The sequence below is a fragment of the Colius striatus genome, chromosome 12, assembly GCF_028858725.1.
Source record: "Colius striatus isolate bColStr4 chromosome 12, bColStr4.1.hap1, whole genome shotgun sequence".
Taxonomy (NCBI): Eukaryota; Metazoa; Chordata; class Aves; order Coliiformes; family Coliidae; genus Colius; species Colius striatus.
In genome coordinates, this window is record NC_084770.1 from 14,276,591 (window position 1) to 14,297,970 (window position 21,380).

Below are 21,380 nucleotides of genomic sequence, written 5' to 3' on the forward strand. Positions count from 1 at the left end.
AACTCATATCCACTCATATCCAGTCCATGACGTTCTGCTCCACTGAAAACCTGTCTGAAACTATTTCTGTGAGTACAGCTCCTGCATGAGGGGGATGTCACTCTCAGCTTGCATGAAGTGACTCAACCCAAAGGTCTCAGTTCTGCAGTTAATCCCTGGGCTGGAATTGCCATGAACTTTCTCTGATGCCTTTACGAGCATGGAGCCTGCATCATCATCATCTTACATCATTATAGCTTTGTTTTAGATGGCTGCCTAGAACTTGTGAGCTCAGACCAGGTACAAGCATCCTTCTCAGGAATGTGACGACATTCCTCTACAATTCAGTAGTGTGCATGTTCTTTAGCAAGACCATGGTACAAATAGAACATAGCTGTTGATTTAAAGGTCTGGTGGGATTTTTCTGGGACCTTTTTTCACGCAGGTAGCTGATCCAGCGTTTGTAGCAGAAATAACAGGCTGTGCTGCAAGAGACTTAATGTTTGCTGTCATGGAAACCTGTTGCCTTGGAACAGGACTAATGAAACCCAAGCTAAGGGAAAGGAAAAACCCATTCTTCAAAGTATTGTTCAGCAAACCTTAAGGAACACTAGCAATATACATTGTTGTAAATTATGGTAATTGTAAGTTCTGTTATCTAATCCACTTAACCTTGTATTTTTATTTCCTTATTTGAGAGCTCTTGTATCCACGTGTTTTCATAGAAAGAATGCTATAAAATACCTCAAAGCTAATCCTTTGGCCATCTAGAAACAAATAACATCTTATTTGCATTCCTTTCTACCAGTACACTAAAAATTGTGTCCCAACTTTTGTGGAAAGAACACTGGCTGGTCTGGAATGCCCCAGTAAACCAGGGAATAGTTATCAGTTTAGGTGAGGATTTTTGACATTGGTTGTAGTTGTATGTTTTGAAGACAATCGAGGTATATGAGGCAGGGAACATTTCTGTGTACGTCTCCATATGGAAAAATCCAGTTACCCCCCCGTGCCAGTGTGGCAATATTGCTGCTCTGTAATGCTGCAAGGAAACTTGGGGGAGGAAACATACAGAAGGTATCTTAAAGTTTATTTTATCCTTCTGTCATCTCCTTTGAAAATTCCCACTGAGAATTCCCCTGTCTTCTGGAGCTCCCTGCTCCAAACCCAATAGATATCATTGTACACCAGATTCTGCAACGAAGAACAGAGTGCTGATGGTTTTTTTTCCCTGCAAAGATGAATTTGTGTGTCTGCTGGAAAAAAAAAAACAAACCAAACCCAAAACAATGCTGAATGTAGAATCCCTAGTTACACAGGGTGACAGGTTCATTACAGCCTGCTGGGGATTTCAGCTGCTCTGTGGACCAGAGTCTTGCATGAATAAATTGCCAGCAGCTGTGTACATCTTCCTGCCGTGTGGAGATCACGATTCAGGGTCCTTCTGGAAGCTAGCAGTGAGGAGTCAGCCTTAGCTGAGCAGTGCTGACAATGAAGTCAAAGAGGAACATCTTCACAGAACCTTCAGGTGAAAGAATATGTTTTTTTTCATTTCTTGAGAGGGCTTGGGAATACTCTGGGAGAAAGAACAAAATGCTGTCTGGGTTTGTAAGCTGAGAGCTGCATTTGGGGTGAAGGAGGGTGTTTTGGTGTCTGTGACAAGGTGATCCTTTTCAGAAGAGAAGCTGGCATAGGTAGTCAGTTCTGGTTTAGCAAAGACTGACACAGTGTTACATTGCCAATGACAAGAATGTTCTGCTGGCAAAAAAAGGTACTGCAGAGAGTAATGAAGTTATTTTAAAATACAATAATAAACCATTGATTCATTTGGGTTGGGTTAATCTGAGGAAACTGCAACATGTAGCACAATAATCCTGTCTGAATGATGATGATGAAAATAATTAGTATGTCAGAAAATTGACATTGTAATGTGTACTCAAGCATTTGTGCTTAAGCCTGGCATAAGAGTGGAAAGAACAGGACCTCAGGAAATCGTGTTCATCCTTCAGTCCCAGGCAGAAGCAACTGCACTGAAATTGCATCTTAGTGGTGTTTTTCTGACTTCTTCAGCTCAGCCTGTGGTGGACATCCCAAAACATTCTTGAACAGTCTGCCCTGAAACTGAACTCCCCCTCTCAGTTGGAATGTTCTTCCCAATGGCAGCTCCTTTACCACGACAGAAGCCCAGTACTACTCGTGGTGCCAAGCACAGATACAGAAATACCTTCATTACATTTCTCTTTGCAGCAACCTTTTTTTTTTTTCTTTTTTTTTCCTGTTTTGCTGTGTAACTCGTCTGGGAGCAATGAAGTACAAGGACAGCCATACCTTCACCATGGGGGTACTGCGTGGGTTTAGCCTTGATTCTGTGTGAACCATATTCAGTTGTGGCTTATTGGTAGCTGGTCACAAAATTTTAACTAGTGACTAAGCTGATGAAAACCAGAAGTGTAAGTCCTTTTTTAATCCTACTTCCTTTACATGCTCTAAGTGCTTATAACATCTGCATGAGGTTTGGGGTGTCCTCTGTTAAAAGTGCTTAAGAAAGGTCAGACTGCTTTAACAGGGCTACCTGCATATTTGAAGTTTAAATTAATCCCCCTGCCTTGCTGGCTCAGCACTGGGGAAACACATTTCCTTTCAGATGTAGACAAGTGGAGTTTCCTTCACTATTAACACCTCGAGTCATGCTTCAAGATTAAATTAATGAGAAGTAAAGTTTGTTTAAATTCTAACAGATGATGGCCGTGGGTGGGAGGTTCCTACAATTCCTTTTCCATCTGGAAAGCAGCAGAAGAGCTCACCTCCATCAGGCAGGGCTCTCTGGAGGAGGCAAGATATGAAACTGGGCATGTTTTGAAGTCAAGGTGAACAGTGAAGACAGCTGTTGCCAAAGGAGTGATGTCTGCCTTGCCTGGCTGCTCTGCTGGGTTGCAGTGATGTGCCTCAGCTGTGCCAAAGCACCTGCTGGTGCCTGTGGAGGGGAAGGGAAGGAGCTGGGTTTCTGAAGGCAGGGAGTGGAGCCTGCAACAGACCCTAAAACCACGGTGCAGGTTAGTTTGTTGCCTGGGCAGAAGTTGGTTGTGCGTGTGGTTGAGCAAACCCACTGGTGGGAGCTACAGATGGCACAGGCTTTAGGTCAGACTTGCTGTGGCTTTTGCACCAGCAGTGAGGGCAGGGCCAGAGCTCAGATGTGCTGTTTCGTAAGACTTGGCATTAAAAAAATAAAACAGTTTAAATCATTAGTGTTTCACTGTGTGGGAAGGGCTGAGGGCACACATAGAGAGCTGATCTCTGAGACAGTGTGGTGGTCAAGTTACCCCCATTTGGCATAGGAGCACCGAGCAGTGCCCCAAGCTGCTGTGTTGGCTTCCAGAAGAAATGGGAAATTAAATCCTTTGGGGCAGCAAGAGGAGTTTGTTGCTGGTCAGCTTCTGCCATGCAGTAACCAGCAGTTCAGCCTATGCCAATAAGGTTGTCCCAAGAATTATAGTCACATTAGAACATCCAATTATCTCCTAAAGAATGGGGAAAATGTGAGCCCCCTAAATATTGACAGATTATTCAGGTAAAATGAAAAACTGACAGAAAAGCAAAGGGGTGCTGAGAGAGGGAGGACAGTCTCTGTTTTCCTTCTGTTCCTTAATGAAGATACAAGGGCTGTATTTGCTTATATGAAGGCACTAAGAGTAAGTCTGTGGTTGTTGGGTGGGTGTTTTTTGTCATTTTGTAAGAAATAACGCCTTTCTACAGCTGCAGCAGGCTGTATGTGTGAGGCCAAGCAGTAACTGCGGCACAAATAAACAGGAGCAGAAATGCTTGCTGCTCTGTTTCTGCTCCCCAGTGATCCTGGCCAGGAGAAGGAGGGCTCAGACATGTAGCTTCCCTTTGCACAGCTCAGGGAAGCAGGAGATCTCTTATTCAGGAGTCGCTGCCAAGAGCATTAGAGCAGTCCTCAGTGCCAGCTCATGGTGGGAGGAATGGCAGCCTCTCAGCTTCCAACATCCCTGGGAGCAGCAAGCAGGGCAAAGAGAGCGTGAGGAGAGACTTTTTGTAAGAGGAAGGAATAAGAAAGAGGTGCTTCCAGATGCAGTCTCCACACCATTTGGAGAGGAACAGTTTTGGTACTGTTATCTACAGCTTTTAACTCTTTGTGCTCTGTTTCTGCATGGGCTGCTCTCCCCATACTCTCATCACCACTTTTTTACAACCCTTCCTTGTTTTCTCTCGTTTTACTGCTGCCTGCTCCCGCATGGACTCCCCCTCATCTTCTGTCTCTTCTTTCCTCTACTCACTTTTACCAAGCTTTCCACAAAGCGCATGAAAGAGTCTGTCTCACCAGGGAAGGCAGAGCAGTGGGAGCCCAGGAGCCATGTTCTGCTCAGCCCTCAGCTCCTGCTGCCGGCACTTCTGCGAACTTCTCTTCTCCTTTCTGTGTTTGTTTCTGCCAAGAATACAAAGCCTTTTGCAAAGCATTGTTTGAGGAAGGATCACATTTCTGATATTCCCCATTTCTCCTTTGTAAGTAATGACAGTGCTTGGTCATAGCTGGGTTGAATTTGTGCTGCAGGGATGCTTTGCACAGTGCGCTGCTGCCACCAGATGAGCTGAGTTCCTTTTCAGATTGAAATGCTATTTAGCATCTAAACTTGAGATTATGAGGCATATGCAAGTCTGTTAGCACTTTGTTGCTAATTGATTCTAGAAAGATAAGCAATAAAAGTATTTTCACTCCCATTTTAGAGTGCTGTGTTGTTCAGGGTTAACTCAGGCACACAGGAGCCATTTTTGCAGTGAACTTTCCAGTGTCTTTGCTGCATATCTATGTGAGAAAACAACTTCTGATTCAGACTGCAGATAGACAGAGGCCTCATAGAAAAAAATGAGCAGTCAAACCAAGTCAATGCTATGAATACTAACAGAATCAAAAGGTCAGACAATAGGCCCATCTCTGCAAAATGACACCAAAGTCATGTACATTTCCTACACTAATTTATTTTTCAATAGGAATGTGTGTTGGACAGAGGTTTGTGTCATGGCAACTCTTGGCATGTGTGTAATGCTGGTTTGTCTATGCTTGGTCAGTCCTTTCAGTCATCCTTGGGCTTTCATATCGTGCCTGTGGCCTGACCAAGTATGAAGGGGATGGAGTGCAGGTGATAGCACAGCTGTATCCCCACAGCATTCTCCAGCTCTGGCACAACCCCATGTGTGCGGCTGGCCCCATATTGCCATGCTCTCCTTCCAAACCTCTGCTTCACTCCCTAATTGACTGCCTTTGGGGAAGAGATGGAGCTGACAGCAGTATTTCTGCTCCCAACGCCACACTGGGGAAGTTGGCGGAGTGAAATCCATCTGCTGTCCCCCGCAGCGGCCAAAGACCGAGCGGCTGCTGTCTGGGCCACTGCGGCGGGAGCGGGGTGCGGAGGAGGCCGAGGCTTGGCTTTGCAGCCCAGAGCTAGCAGAGAAAATAAAATAGCACAGATGTTAGTAATTAATCCCATGTAAGAGCTAAATCTCAAATTACCCAGCTTGTTCCCCTCTCCAGTGCTTTGGAGATTTCTGGGTAAAGTGCTGTTTTCTGAGTGACAGAAGGACTCGCTGTGTGGAGTAAAAACCTAAATTTTTACTGCCAACAGCCCCTTTCTGTATTACTGTTTCTTAACTTTCATGGCCAGGTTTCTTCACAAAGGTAGGCAATCCTGGATGCATCCATGTATGATTTGGTTTTTAATGCCTGCACTTTTCAGCACAGCCTTAGCAAGGAGGGGGCTGCAATTTGGCAGTGCAGGCCTTGCTCAGGCTTCTCTGCATGTCTGTTTGGGCACCCTTACCAGGTGTTACTGGGAAGTATTACTTGGGCGATTTCAAGGACTGCTTAACAGCTTTAACAGCTGCTTTCAGTTGTGTAAATGTCTTGTGAAAGTACTTCTACCTTGCTATGAGGAATGCTCACCTTCCTGCCAAGCCCTGCTCTGTGGGGAAGATGTTCCTGTGAGATGCACAAGCAGAGTTTACCAAAAAGTCTAATTCTGGGGGTGGGGTGAGGTGAGTCAGTAGCTGATAAATCAGCTTGCCTTAGGAAGTATGGTTTATGTTTTTAGTATTCAACTGAGAAATTTACCCTTTGAAGGAGCCGTAGGTACATAGGCACAGCACAACTCTTCAGGCAGCAGTAGCAGAAAATGACCCCTGACCAAACTCCGTGTGTTTGGGAGGAAGTTCAGGCTGTTATGTTGATACCTTTTTTTATCTTTTTAATGAAACCTCCTTCCTGCCATTTCGGAGGAGAGGAGGGTTTGACGTCATGTGCTGATGAGTCACTGCTTTTAACAGGCCAGCAAGCAGGGATTGAGAGTGCTGTCTGGAGCAGCTGCTCTGTTAATCATTCACAAAAAGCCCAGAGAAAGCTCAAGGGGAACGCTTGTGAATAATTAAATTTCTGTTTTCATTATGAAGACGCAGTCGATTTACCTGGATCTGCTAGGATCCAGGTAGTGGGAAGTGAGGGAGAAGGACAATGATCTCACTGATTTATTGATACTACTGTAAATAGCTTTTAGAGTCACCGGTGCCAGTTAGGCGTATGCATGATTTAACAATTTCATGCAAAGCTTATGTAATAGAGCTCTGACTGTCAGCTGCATCTCACCTGCTGCAACCGCTTCAGCCATACCCATGTTTTCTGGAAGAGAGTTTTTGGGAAAGCAGATGCCCTCAATAGGGCAAGACATGGATTTTACTGGAAGATCTGCAATATTTTATAGCCTAAAGGCATATATTCTCAAAGGAAGCAGAATTGTTCACTGGGAGTTCTCCTGTGCATAAACTGCTTCTGAGGATGATCTTTTTGAGTTAACACCAAATCAGTATCTTGGCGAGATATGTTGCACTCATCCCTGTCATGAGCTTTAAACGTGCAGTGATCAGAGATTAGATTCTGCTTTGGATGAGTAGGGCTGTTATTTCAGCCAAGGTACAAACTGGATAAATTCCTACACAGTGAATTATTCACTGCTCAACTCTTCCTCTTCTAGGTTGTTTGAGGGTCTTGGACAAGAGCCACTTCCTTTTATCCAGAGGTAGAATAAAGTGGGCAGTTTTACTCCCAGAGCAATCCCAACCCTTAAGTGGCCTGTTGAAGCCACCTCAGCACAGAAGTGTGCCTCTTGACTTTGACAAAACACCTTTTTACCTCCATGTTTGGAGTGCTGGAACTGTTAGGGGACTGGGATTGCTTACCTTTATTTACTTTCATTATCTACACTGTGTGAGTGGAAGGTTGTTATTCTGGCTAACAGGAATAATGGGGGAAAAAACCCCGCACTATGAAACCATTTGATCTCTGGAGGTTTTCAAAGCCCGCCTGGACGTGTTTCTATGTGATGTGATCTAGGTGGACCTGCTTGAGCAGGGGGCTTGGACTAGATGATCTCTAAAGGTGTCTTCCAACCCTACCATTCTATGATTCTGTGATTTGAGTCTGAAAAACCTTTCTGTCATTGCGCATTGTTTTCGTGGATTTATGATATTCCACTGATGTGTAGGCAGAACGTAGTTAGCTATGGCCACTGAAAGAGCAAAGTTTTCAATTATATGTTGAAAATGGAACGTTTTTCTTCTTTCAGCACTGTGTGGATTTACCTTCTTGAATCATATCAACTTCTCCATATGCACATTAGCCCCAGCTTCAACAGCTTCTTACCAGAGTAAAATGCACTCATTCAACGGGCTGCAATATTCTTGATAGATGGAAAAAAAATGTTAGAAGATGATAGTATCATTATGGAAGAGAGACTTGACCTGGAAATGCAGTAGCTGACTTGCCAGCCCTGTAATGAGATGATTTCCAGAGCCTATTTCTCAGTCTACAGATACAATAGCCAGTCTGGACCCTTTCAGAACTGGCCTCACACCCTGAGCAGGTGTGTGCCTTCTGGTGGGGTAGGAGAGTGGGGTGGCTATTTGGATATTTAGAGGGAACAGCAAAGGACCAGCAGAGATGATTTGTGAGATCTTATGGAGGAAGCAGGAGGTTTCAATGGAATGGGTTGAAATCTGGGATGGTAGCAACAAGATAAGTGTCCTCAACTGCAAAAGCAGAACCAGAAGAGTTGTGGGCAGAGGACCAGAGATGGGCCTGAGAAGTAGTAGGTGCTGGGGCCAGGATAGCTGATGTGTCAGTGTGGTGAGTTTGGGGTTGTTAAATGTTGTGGCTGTCTGCACACAGCACAGTAGACTAGCTATGGAGAGATGGGTATAAACTGGGACTGAAGTAGGAGAGTAATGCTGTGCCCTTTTCACAAGGATGACCTTGTATCTACCAGGGCACATGGGAGGGAAAATTTTGGACTTCACATGGCAGAATAGAATCATTGAAGAAGGTGTAAGTGAATGGATCACGTCTGTCTTTTCAGGTCATTTCTGTGCTGTAGTGCTGCCCATGCAAACCCATAGGAAGTGTGATCAGAAGGGTCTGAGGTTTGCATTGATTTTGACAGTAGCAGATTTGGATTTATAGATGTTGTCAGTGAGAGGTTCTGAATATACTCTGTCCCAAGTGATGGGACATCAGGAACCAAATGTCTGTCTTCCCCATGGAATCACAGAAAAAGGATGCCCAAAGGTGGCTGATTTTTAACTTTGTCCTGTGGCACATCCTTCCTCGAGCTCTTGTTTGACTGTGTATCTGAGCCTTTGAGATTCACACGTTCGAGTTCATCTTTGTAAGGCTTGGAGAAGCTTAAAACCTGAAAGCTAAGATTCAAATAAATGAATGACATAAGTATTCCTAGCTTTAATAATAACTCCAGATATTGTAAAATCTGAATTATTCACATTTCTAGGATATGGTATAGAGCCCAGTTTGAACATCACAACTTAAGGTTGGTGGTATCTTTTCCTCTGCTAGTATAAATAACAAAGCAAATAATGTTGCTTGCAGATGGAGCATATTGTGTGCGACCTACAATAATAATGATGGAGCTGATCTTTCAGAGCAAAGTTCAGTTGAAAAACTGAGAAATATTGCAAATAGAGGAAATCAAACAGGAGCTTACAATGTATGAAGCTTACAATGCTTTTCTCAAAGGAGAAAAACAGTTAAAATCTTAAAAGAGCACTGTTTCTGAGTCCTCGGTTCTACAAAATGTTGGTTCTACAAAAGATGCTTTTTTTCTCAGTTGCTCATTAAAAAGAGTCCTATTGAAGAGTTATTTTTCCCTGAGAAATCAGGTGCATTGTGTAATCAAATATCATATCAAGGAAAGAAAAGGATTTCCAGAATGATGTGAATCCAAGGAAGCAATAAAGCCTGAAGAGGTTATTAAAAGCCACCCGCAGAAATTGGCTGTGTGAGATGTATTACAAAACTGAGAAGAAATCAGCAACCAGAAACCTTCTGGAACACCAAAGCCTAAGTCCACACGTAATCCTGAGCACCTGGGAGCCTCTGCCCACCCTCTCCTGGAGGCCTTGCTATAAGGATGCAGACAGCTGCTGGCCTTTGCTCTGACATTTCTGTGGCTGGAGGCATTCTCTGTGGGAAAGGCTGGCAGGTTTAAAACCAAGTTTGAAGAATTTCCCTATTCTCCAGCCACATATTCCTCTCCTAATTGCACAGCAAGTATACTGGGTTGGATTTTTTTTTAAATAACTGATTCAGCCAGCCATTTAATCTCTTGCTCTCTGTATTGAGCAAAAAAAAAAAGTGTGAGTTTGTCTGGAAAAACATTAATTGGAGAAAGATTAACACAAGGGACTAAAACCATCTGTGATTAAATGATGGGCTCTGGAACCTTTCAGCAGCTTAGGTCAACAGTAACCAGAAACTGTCCAGTGGCTTTGGACATGAGTTGCAGTCTCAGACCAGTGTCCAAGGATATCAGCCCTGTACATAAAAGGGTGAGTATTCCCTCCCTCAGGCTCTCTCATCAGAGGGCAAGCCTGGCTGCTTGCCTGCCTCACTGCTCGTTAGCCATCACAGTGTTGTAGGGTAGGAAAAAGCACAACTGGTTGCTGGTCAAATAACTGAGTTTCTTCCCTTGCTTCCAGCCTCTTAATTTGTGCTCAGGAGAGCTCATCTGGACTCTTTGAGCCAGCCAGCTCTCCAGGGCTGTAGTCAATGTCTTACACAGCAAAGCATTAGGGAGTTCTTGTAATGCTATAGCCTATTACGTTAGATGCGTCATTATTGACAGAGCACTCCACGATTGGATTGTGATATTTCTGTTCATTGTTTCTTTTATAAGAAAGAAAAAGTTTCTAAATTCAAATTTAAAAGTTTAAAACTTCAAAAGAGATGCCTGCTCTCCCATGCCTAAGGGATAGGTTTAGTTGTCTTCTAAGGTAAGGAATGAGTTTCTCTTCTGGCTTCCATTCTTAATCCAACACTGTGTGACTTATGAAGGGCTCTGTGTGTCCTGTGTCAGCAAACACATCAGATGACCCCAACACATCAGCTACAAGCTGTTCTCACAGGTACCGTACAAAAGGCAGAGGAGTAGCTCTGACTTTGATGCAGTTATTAATTTCTCCCTGCTTCTCAGAAGTGGCTAGCAGGCATCCCCAGAATCACTCACAGCTCGAGTCAGTGCTCATAAAGGTGAAAATGCCCACTGCAGTCCATACTCTGGCAGCCTGATCTTGCCTGTGGCGAGGCTTATCCCTGTGTGCATCATAGTGGGAGTCAGTGACCAATGAGTCTGTTTTGTATTTCAAGAACATAGCACTTTGTCTTCTGAGAGAGACAACGATGTGCCTTTCTGTTAGATCCCAGCCTACTGGAAAACAAGGTCAACCTGATTGTTTTAGAACAGATGGCTTCCTTCCATGTAGTGGCATTTCCCTGGCTAAATGGAGCCTGACTATACATAAATATCAAATGCAGCTATATGTGGATTTATAAGTATAGCAGCAAGTTGCAGTGTTGGGAGAATTTAGAGCTGCTGAAAAAAAAATAGCCATTTCTTTTTTATCCAAAAAATCAGCCAGCACTTTAAGTTACTAGTTTTATCTTCAACAGTCAACCGTTAAACTAAGCTAAGCTGGCAGGTGACAGGTTATCTCAGTCCCTCCTGGGGAAGGTTTTCAGTGAAAGATGGTTGGAAGCAACTGCACAAAAAGAGCTTGATATATTCTGAGCCATATCCCCCAGCAGAGGGAGGTTTTGTTGGGTTCTGTGGAAATGTGAGCTAAACCAGATCTGATCTGGATGCTAAAACACAAGATTGACTGGGAAGCATGGGTAAGGAGGCTAGAAAGAGTACAGGTGGATTAATTGGACACAGAAAGACTAACTTATTGTTCCTGAGTAAATGCATGCTGTTATCAGTTTTGCTTGTCTTTTTCAGAATATAGGGAATGACTTTGCCCTAAATTCTTGTCTCTGTATTACAACATGCTTGGTGGGGGAGGGGGAATAACCTACATGCCTTTTGCAGGAGAGTGTTATTTCAGATTTCCTGGTTTTCAGGATGTCTTTGTGCTTTTCCTGTTCCTAAAGAAATAATTTAGATTATATTAATTAATGATTTCAAATGCTATTGTGCAGGAGGGAGGAGGATGAGATGACCTCCAGAGGCCCATTCCAATTCTATTTTCTATGGTTTTAAGAGGGAGTGTCCCCAGCAGTGAACATCCCTGATGCAGACTATTTACCCAGTGTGCAAGAGCAGCTCTGGCAGCGTGGGGAGAGCCCTCCTGTCCACGGATGGCATTCAGAGCTCTCCTCTCCAGCTTTATCTCATTAGCTCTTTTCAGAAAATACAGCAGAAATATAATTCAATCACTATGGCATTCAGAGGCCCTGGCTCAGCATAGGGCACTCCAACTCAGCAATGAGAGATGCTGCTTCCTGACTCATTTCCTCTCCTTGGCCACTGAGTCACTGACCATTCTTATTGCTGAAACTACCTGAAGGAGTCTGAATGAATTCCTGAGCACTTGATATTTTATCTAACAGTTAGATGTGGAGGGAGGCAGTTAAAGACATGGGAGTTTGTCTCCCCCTCCAAAGCACCATGAGCTATATTGAAATAGAAACTTAACAAGTGTGTTTGAAAAGCTGGCTTAGAAATGTTCAGGTTTTCTTTGGCTGATAGGTCACTGCTAGAAAAGGACGGAGTCACAAATACAGGGACTTCAAAGAGGCTCATATGACAGCTAGAGATGAAATTCTGTTTCATAGCTTGGGCTTGTTTCCAGAGCAGACCAGAACTCAGATCTGGACTGTGTCAGTCTTGTAAGTCAGGTACCAAGTTCAGGTATACAGTCAAGCAAGGACCTTGACTGAGGTATCTCTGCTGCACCTAGCTGTAGTTAACATGCCTTTGTGTTTGTGCACCCAGGAGGGGAATAGCCACCTGGAACACCTCCACCCTGTCTGCTTGGCAGCCCCTCAGCTTTGCTCTGCTGAGGTTTCCTTTAGGTGTTCTTCTTTTTAAATGTTTTTGGTTTTAACTGTTGATTCTGCTTCCAGAAGTGCTGCCAGCTCCTCACAAGTTTATCTTTTCTCTCAGAGCCAGAAAAGGGGGACTTGTTGGATGTAGTCAACATGAGTACCAGGAAAGCTAAGTCCAGCAGCTGATGTGGTCTTAGGACTCAACCTGCTCAACCTCTACTATTCAGTCCTTGTGTGGCAAGAGATCCAAAACGAGCAAACCCAGCTCGTTACAAAACAGAATTTTTTGAAACAAACACTTATGTTTATTTTAAGGATTTAGTTTTTCTTTCTTCACTGAGGTTTTTAATCTTTTATTAGTATTAAAGACATATTGTTTTAAGAAAGTTAGATTTCTCTCCTAACCCTAACCCCTACCAGTCTGTGATTGTATGATTTAACACACTAAATCCTGGTATTCCAATGAAAATGCCTTCCTTGTTGAAATCTCTTTACAAATCCCAGGGAACCATAAGCATTAACAGACTAAAGTGAAGCTAGATGTGTCATTTATTTTTCAATGCTTCTGCATTTCTGCACTCTTTTAAGTTTGCTTTTATTGGTTATATTTGAGACACTAAATGAAGGGACTTAGTCATGGGATTGAATATTGCTGAGTATCAAGGCTTCTTCTTGTGGTTTTAGTTCTAGAGCTGGATTTTAGTTAGCCCTCTTTCCCATCATTTAAATAATATTCAAATACAAATGTATGTTTTGGAACAGAAAATTAAATGTACCAAAGCAATTTGAAAACTAATAGCTATCAGGAGTGAGCCTGCAAGCAGTTCAGGGGGGTGCTGTTATTGCAGACAAGTTTTCAGAAAACTCTCTGGCTAAGATGAAGAAAGGTTGCATCATTGCCACAGCTCTGGGTGGAAAAAAGGTGTCCTAAGAGCAGAGTCCTGTTGCTTAGCGACTTGTGAAAGATGATTAACCCTTTCCCAGCCTTGCCCAATATTTGTAGGGAAGCCCTCCTGAGGTATCTTTATTCATCATTAATGTTAAGGACCATCTTAATCTTGCCATCAGTTACTGAAGGAGACTGCTTAATCAAAAGTCATTCTTCCATAGTATGACATGCAATTATTGCAAAGGAAGGATCATATAATTACAGTAAAGGTAGGATAAGAAGTGATTAAAAATAATCTGGGGGTGATGGTGGTTAATACTACTGCTGATGTTTCTTCATATGGACTCATGTACTTCTAAAACTTCTGCTAGTTTTAAAGACTGAGTCCATGTATTGAGATTGCTCTTGCACAGGCTGCCTGAAGGCAGAGCTTGGTAGCAACAGTAGTTAGGGAAGTTCCTGACCTTTCATCTCCTTCCAGTGCAAGGGGGAAATTAATAAAGGCTAGTTCAGTCTGAAAACTCTCCTTTTAATTAAAAATTTAATTAATCTGTGAGGTAGACGGACTGCAAGATTTCAGTTTTCATCTTTGGAAGGTGCCTGAGACTCAGCAAGGGTTGATCTGCAGGAATGTGTGTGCATGGTGGGTGTGTGTGGTTTGACCTGACGTCACCCTTCTGCAGGTACTTGGTGCAGAGCTTTCCATAAGGTGTTAGCAATATGTTCCAGCACTTGGACTGATACGTTTTTTTCAAGTGTGATCACTTTGGATGGTGTCCACCTCATCCAGCTTGAGCTGTGTTAAAATTGGATGTGGAGTCAGCCTGGCCATCTACAGTCAGAGCAGGAGGAGCAGTTCTGATGGGTTGTTCATTGCATCTCTTTTGAACATACCCTCAGGTGGGCTGATCTGCCCTGGTTTGCTCTGGTTTCTTGAAAGCAGCCTGGAAGGACTGGTTTTAGTGGTGTCTTGTGCCATGTTGTTTCCACAAGGATGGCTTCCTAGTGTTCAGTATGCTGCTTAATAACAGGAACAGAACAACATGTGTTTCAATTGCAGCAGAGGAAACCCCTGACATGGGAACAGAGGTTAAGGCATAAAATTGCAATGGCCTCTCTTTATGAAATTAGCTGGGAATTAAAGCAAGAATTCCCCCTGAGCAAGATCACTGGGTTTCACTTCTCCCCATCACAGTTGTCCACCAGCAACAATTAGTTTCTGTAACTATTGTCCCTCAATTCTGGTAGCCTGAGAGTAGGTTGGAGCTGTTGAGTGCCGAGAACAGCTGCTGCATACGTGTGAATCTGCATCCCGAGCACCTTTGTGTCTGCTGTCATCAGCAGAGAAGGCTGTCTGAGCTAGAAATATTTTGTGTTTGGTAGTATTGAGATTGTGTTCCCTTATCTGCAGATGGGTTAACTCTGCCACCTTAACAGAGACTCGTAGGGCCTTAGAATCAATTCAGATGGCAACTTGCCATGAGTACAACCTTCCCTATGACATATCTGAAAGCAGTCCTTGCATTTCTTAATCTGTCCTTGTTCAGTAGTGCTACGTGTGCTTCTGTTGGGCAAACAGAAAAACTGCTGGAGATCTTGTTTCCCAAATATCTTCTCCTGATGCATTTAAGACTTTTGGCTTCAGAGAGCAGCCTGTGTGGTAAATCTGCTGACTCTGTTCCACATGTTGTTTAGCATTATTGCTTTTAATGTGAGTCGCTGTGCCACTGCAACATCTCAAGGGAGATTAATGCTGTAACAGAGGCACAAACCACTGCAGATCCTTCAGAATTGTTAGGCACACTATTTACTGTTATTTTGAACACACTTCCTTAACTCACCGGCAGCAAAAAGAAACTCATGCCACTCGTACCTGAGCTGTGTGCTTTTGGTGCTGTCAGGACAGAGCTGGAGCTTGAAAACTGTGATGTTTTGGCATTTCACTGGAGTGGATGGATTTGACTTGTCTGACATATGCTTTCCATTGGTGCCCGTGAGAGGAGATCCCCATTTATCCTGCGCTGTGCTATGCAGAGGGGACAGTGTGTATCAGTAGCCCAGCTTTGTGCCCCTCCTAGTACCTGTTAATCATGCCACTAGTGGTGGTTTGGTTCAGAGCAAGTAATCCTGCACTTATGCTTCCAGTTTCATTTCTGCACAGAGACCAGTCTGGGAAACCCTAATGGAAGCACTGGTGTACAAGAAAATCCTGCATTTCCCTGTGTGCTCCAGAGGAGAAACAAGCTGCTCCTGGAGCTGAAGAGGGACAAGGTTGAAGTATCAGTGCTCCAAGCTCTCTGCTGAGCCCCAGTGCAAGAGGGAAACATCTGCCTCTGCTTCTTTTTCCTTGCCTATTCACTGAGGTTGGAAATGGGATCTCTGGCATCACCCAGTACTGATGGGCACAGTGGGAAGCAGTGTGTGAAGCTCACACCATGAGCCCTTTCTTGGCAGGACCCTAAAGTTCTGTGTGTTTCCAGGGGCAGCTTTCTCAGAGTTGAGACACTGGAACTTCATAATATGTTTTTAAGATAAACAAACTTAAGCCAGTAATTCTGCAGGCAGTAGGGCCTTAGCAAAGTATTATGTGTGGATGAATCTGGTTGCCATTGGGGAAATGCTTTGGATTTTTTGTACCTTTCTGATTCAGATCTGTGTGTAGGTGAAAGCCTCACGATTTTGAGGAGCGATGTGGTTTTGTCTCTGTTGGAGAGCCTGTGCTTTGGAAAGGTTGGAACTTGCTTTGGTACTGGCATGTAATAGTGCAAATAGTGCATCTTGGGGGGTGTGTGGGTTTCAGGGTGAAGGGTGGTCCATGGGCTAAGATGCTTCTGTGGGCTAGGACAGACTGGAGTCTGCTCTAGATCCCCTGCAGACATCCCACATGAGCACGTTGAGTACTCAGGCCTGAGACTCTCTGTGAAATAAAGTACTGTCTTCTCCCCTCCCTCCCTTCCCTGCTGCACCAGGGAGTGAGTACTGTGGAAAAAAGAAAGCTCAGATACCCTGGACATGAGTGAGGGGAATATGAGCAACTGAGAGCATACTGGGACCTGCCTCTACCTGTCTCTCTGCACTTCAGGTGGGATTGGATCCAGATCAGCTCTGGTCCTGCATCCACAGAGCTCTGTTAGCACCATGGTGGATCTGCTGCTTAGCAAATACACCACTGTACCTGCCCACAGGGATCAAATTCTCCATTTCCCACAAATTCTTGATTTTAGGGTGAAATCTGCATGTGCAGATATTCATTAGGTCTAGGGGTGCTTCAGCCATGAGAACTGTGAATGAAAATCTGGCCCATGAAATTCTAGTCACTACAATGGGGAGATAAAAGGCAACTAAGCTAGAAAGTATTGGTTTTTTTTTTTTACTTTGTTCTTGGTTAATATTTATCCATCCTTAGCTGTGCTTGAACACAGTTGCAAACACACAAAAACTGCGAGACAGGGACTAAGGAGTGACTGATCTCATCTTAACATCCCTTAATTAGTGCAGAAAGTAGCCTGTCAACCATAACTGAAGTGGAAAGGCTGCACACTGAGGCGTTTGGTGGGATGAATTCATCTGTGCTTCCAGGTGAGGCTGTTTCTTTCAGTGCTGTCAACAGTGAGCCCTGGGGAGTTTGTTCTTTCCAACTGGATGACAGCTAGTGACAGATTTCTTAATATTTGTTACAGTGTTGATGCCTTGTAACTCTATGGCACATCAGGAGAAGATTCACTGCTCTGAATAGCTGAACCTGTCCTTCTTGTTCTCACAATTTGAGTTTAATGGTATAGCTGAAATGTAAAGTCTGTGATATGGGATTATCAGAATTTCTTTAGTCAGACTGTGAGCTGCCATATTCTAAATTGCTGTAAATACCTTGTGCTTCAGAGCTAGAACCAACCTTAATGCCACAATACTATAGAACATGAACAATTTTGCAGGTGAAATCGGTAAAAAACATAGAAACTGGTTTCAGGCGCAGTGCAAGGGGTTATTCTGTCACATTTCTCTTTTGTTGTTGTTGGCTTATTTTGAACAATTGTCTGTCCTCTGGGCTGTTTCCCTTCCTACCCCCTCGAAACCTACTGAAAAATGTATGCCTTTTTTTAATACTAAAGAGGCCTCCCAGTCCTAAATGCTTAATGCTGTCCTGGGCAGGGAAACTTATCTGTTCTGCAGAGAAAGACATTGGGAAAAGAGAGGCTGTGTGCTGCTGAGGTCCCTGCAGGAAATCCATGGCAGACTGGGGCAGACATGCTGCTGGCTGCCCTGCTAACCCCTGTGGTCAGCCTTGCTCTCAAACGTGCTGTTTAGACTTGTGTTAAGCATCCCTATTGCTGAGAGCACATCTGTCTGTTATTAGGAGCAAGCCTCATGCCCAAGTGAAAGGCCACAAATTCTGGAAAGAGAAACCCCACAACTTTGGGTGGATGTGCCTTCAGGTCCAGCTCTTTTCCACCCAGCTGGAGATCTCTCTGGGTACCCACACAGCCCCTGCAGCCAGCATGGTAACATGGCAGACGGCAGCTGCACCCTCACAGCCAGCAAAACAAGAAGCAGGACCTGAAGCCTCGTCATCATCTCACTTTGGAAGCAGCACGTGGTCATTGTGTCTGGAAAACTTTCTCTCCTCAGTGACTGGGTAAGTGTATTGCTGTAGTTTGTGTTCCAAGGGAGAACCTGTTTTCTGTCTAGACTCTTCCTCTTGTAGGCTGTCAAGGGTCAGCAGAGATGTAGCAAAAGCATCTCTTAGCAGTATTTCTTTCCACAGAGATGGAAAGCTATATTGTGAGAAAGGAGCTCTGTTTGCAGATAAAAGTTGTAATTGTTACTGAGAAAGATCAGAAGACTCCCAAGAAATTTATGATTCTATGATTCTCTGGTGTGAAACTGTATTTAATAGTAGGCAAAGCTGATCATTGAAACCAAAGCATTCCCAGTCACTGACATCCAGTACACTTCTTGTGATCCAGATCACTTAATTCTGTCAGAAAGTTTGGGAGTGCTTTTCTCTCTCTGTCACATGTGAACAATGTGATTTTCCTGCCCCATTTGCAGCAGTGTATAATAGCAAAGCAGCATCTTTGTCGCACAAGGATTTATGTGCTGGGCTCCTGGCTATTGGTCACAGCTTAGAGCACCAACAATTCCCACTAATGAGGCAGTGCCATGTCAGATACAACTGGATGAGTTATTTGTAGCAAACAAACACTGATTTAATTTCTTTCCCTCAGTCCCTGAATGATCTACAGTGGGGTTTTGACTGCTGGAGGTCTGCGTGTGTGAAATGACAATGACTGCTTTATGCAAATAAGTTTCATGCTCTGGATTGCTTATCAGCCATTCAGAGAAATGATTTCCCATTATTTGCTATTTTGGCTGAGTGGCAGGCCTTGCAAGTCACAGGGTGTTGAGTCTGATCCCTGAATAAATAGCTGCCAAAGTCACATGGAGCTTTTGAGGTGATCTTTCAGTAGGGCCGTATGCATGCACCAAGCGTGGTGGAGACCCGTTTGCCATGCTGTCGTCTGCCATGGATGATGTTCTTGTCAACGTTTATTGCCGGCAAGGAGCGAGAGGGCTGCCTAGTCTGTAGGGAAATCATCTGCTTGTCTTCAGGCCAAGCTCTGTGAGTACTTTTTGGCAGCATTTTCTTGATTCAAAGGAGGGGACTCATTGGTGAGGGACGACAGGGTTGAACGTATGAGTAGTGTGGTAGTGCTCAAAGACTGGCATGATATGTGCTTGCTGGTGACTGACCCATGGTGGGGGGCTTAGGTGCTGTCCCTGCTCCCACAGGCAGCTGCTGGTGTGCAGGGCCACCATGGTCCTCCAGCCCAGGCTTTGTCTCTGCCCTGAAAAGCACTCAGTGTTTGCTGCACTCCTTACGCACTGTTTTCAGCAGTTGTACATGAGAGAGGTACATCATTTGTGACAGTTGTACCTCTAAATAGGAAATGATTAATATTTCATGATTATTTTTCCATGAGGCATCATTCTTAGGAGAATGCATCAGTCTGGCTTGCTGGAGAGAACGAGCCTTGCCTTGCTTAACTTCAGATCAAAATGTAGTCAGGCACTGCATGCTAATGTACTTAGATGAGAACTCTCTGGCTGTCTGACTAATGCCTTGCTGCCAATGCGTCAGTGGAAAACTAAATACTTGTTTTAGAAACTTTGGTTTCACTTGTCAGTCTTGCAAGTTAGCTGTCTTCCTGCCTTTGTCTTGTGCACCTTTAATCTAGGCTTTAAAATAGTGCAAGAGGTTACGAATGTCAGCCGACCGCACCAGTTGCAAAATCTTTGTTTCCCATCTTTCCTTTTTTCTTATTTATTTTCCCCTTTCTTGAGTCAAGCAAACAACCTTAAAATATTTCATGATTGCACTAGAGAACAGCAAACAATTGGTCAAGTTTTTGAACCTGTGATACACCTTTTCTGTGAAGGCAGCTATTCAAAATGCCTCAAGGTAAAATGTATTGGCAAATCTCTTACTGAACTTTTGTTCTTGTAATATTAGTAGGATGGTCCCAGAGTCACTGTTAATTGTCAGCTGGTACACCAAGACCCTGACTTGTGCTCTGGATTGCTCACAAGAAGGTCTACAGGAAGGTCATGGAAAAGTTGGTAAGGAAAGTGCAATGGAAGCAGCTCTTCTTTCTTCTCTGCAAGTCATGCTGTAGAAAGACTTACACCATCTTGTAGGATGCTGTTAAGTGCTACAAAGCAACATGAAAGAAACTGGGACAGATTCGTACTTACACATATAGGTTCTATTCTTTAAACTGAACTAAGTCAGACCAGAAAGAAAACGAGACTAAAAGATGAAGTATGTTCCCACAGACTAGTATAATGATTTGATTCTTCTGCAAACAACAATACTGGAATATGAATCATTCACAGCAGATTCTGCTGGTCCCAACCAGGGTTTCATTCTGTTAGACACAGGAGAGAGTCCTACAAAAGTATGATGAAGGAGAGTGAAGATTGCAGAGAAAACATATGTTAGGAAGCATCAGCTGGAGAAAGTATACCAACTCCATTGTACAAATAGAGTACAAAAGCAGGTAGATACGACTAATTCACAGCAAGTGTAGCACCTGCATGGTGGGGGGAGGTTAAATTAACATTTCACAGATCACCTTCATGCTGATGCTTCCTAACATATAGAATGCTTTGACAGAAAATTTTGGAGAGCCATATTTACAACACTAGGAGTATTTTGAGACGTCATGAAGAGACAAGCTCATCTCAGAACTTCTGTCCGTGGTATCCAAGGATTCAGAGACTTAGAAAACTACACAGCTAAATTGCTTCACTTTTCTGCTAAAAAATCCTGATAAAACAACCTCTTTGGGGTGTGTATCATTTTCTGCACATGTAGCTATTAACTATGGCATTTGATGATCCATCTTTTTTAAGCAAATGCAGCTGACGTGTCAGGCACGACTTGCTCAGCATTGTTAAAATTCAGGTTGTTTTATGAATTTAGGACTTACATCAGCACAATGCAAAGTAGGACTTCTCCAGCTACTCCATAGGTCAGAGAAGTCTTCAGATAATAGTTGCAGTGTGGCCATGGGAAGATACTGCATTTATCAGTGGATTGTGGGCACCTTTGTAGATGTTGCTTTTGAGTAACAATGTAGCAATCAAATTTTGCAGGCTTGTTTTGTGTTCTGTTTGTCTGAAAGTCATTGTTCCTTGGGATATTTTCTCTTAAAGTGTTATTGTTTGGTAAAAGGGGTGGTTGGACTTGGTTGTAATGATTATAAAAGGGAGGTTTGGTTTGGTTTGGTTTGGTTTGGTTTGGTTGTGTCTGATGCCACAGGCACAGAAAAGCCTCTGCAGTTCTTTTTGGTTTCCAGGTTAACATTGGATGCTGCAGACTGTCAGTAGATGGTCTCTGAGTCCTGTTTGTCTAAGCAGCTGTGAGGAGTAATGACATAAACTTAGAATTAGAAAGTGTCAGTAGTAGTAAAAAAATCATGGTTAAGGGCTCTCATTCAGCTGCTCAAAGCACTTAGTATGTTTGTAATTTTGTACATATTCCAAATTTATTTTGGTCTATTACAACTGAAACATACACTTTGTATTCTGGTGTTTTACTGCCTTTTTAAA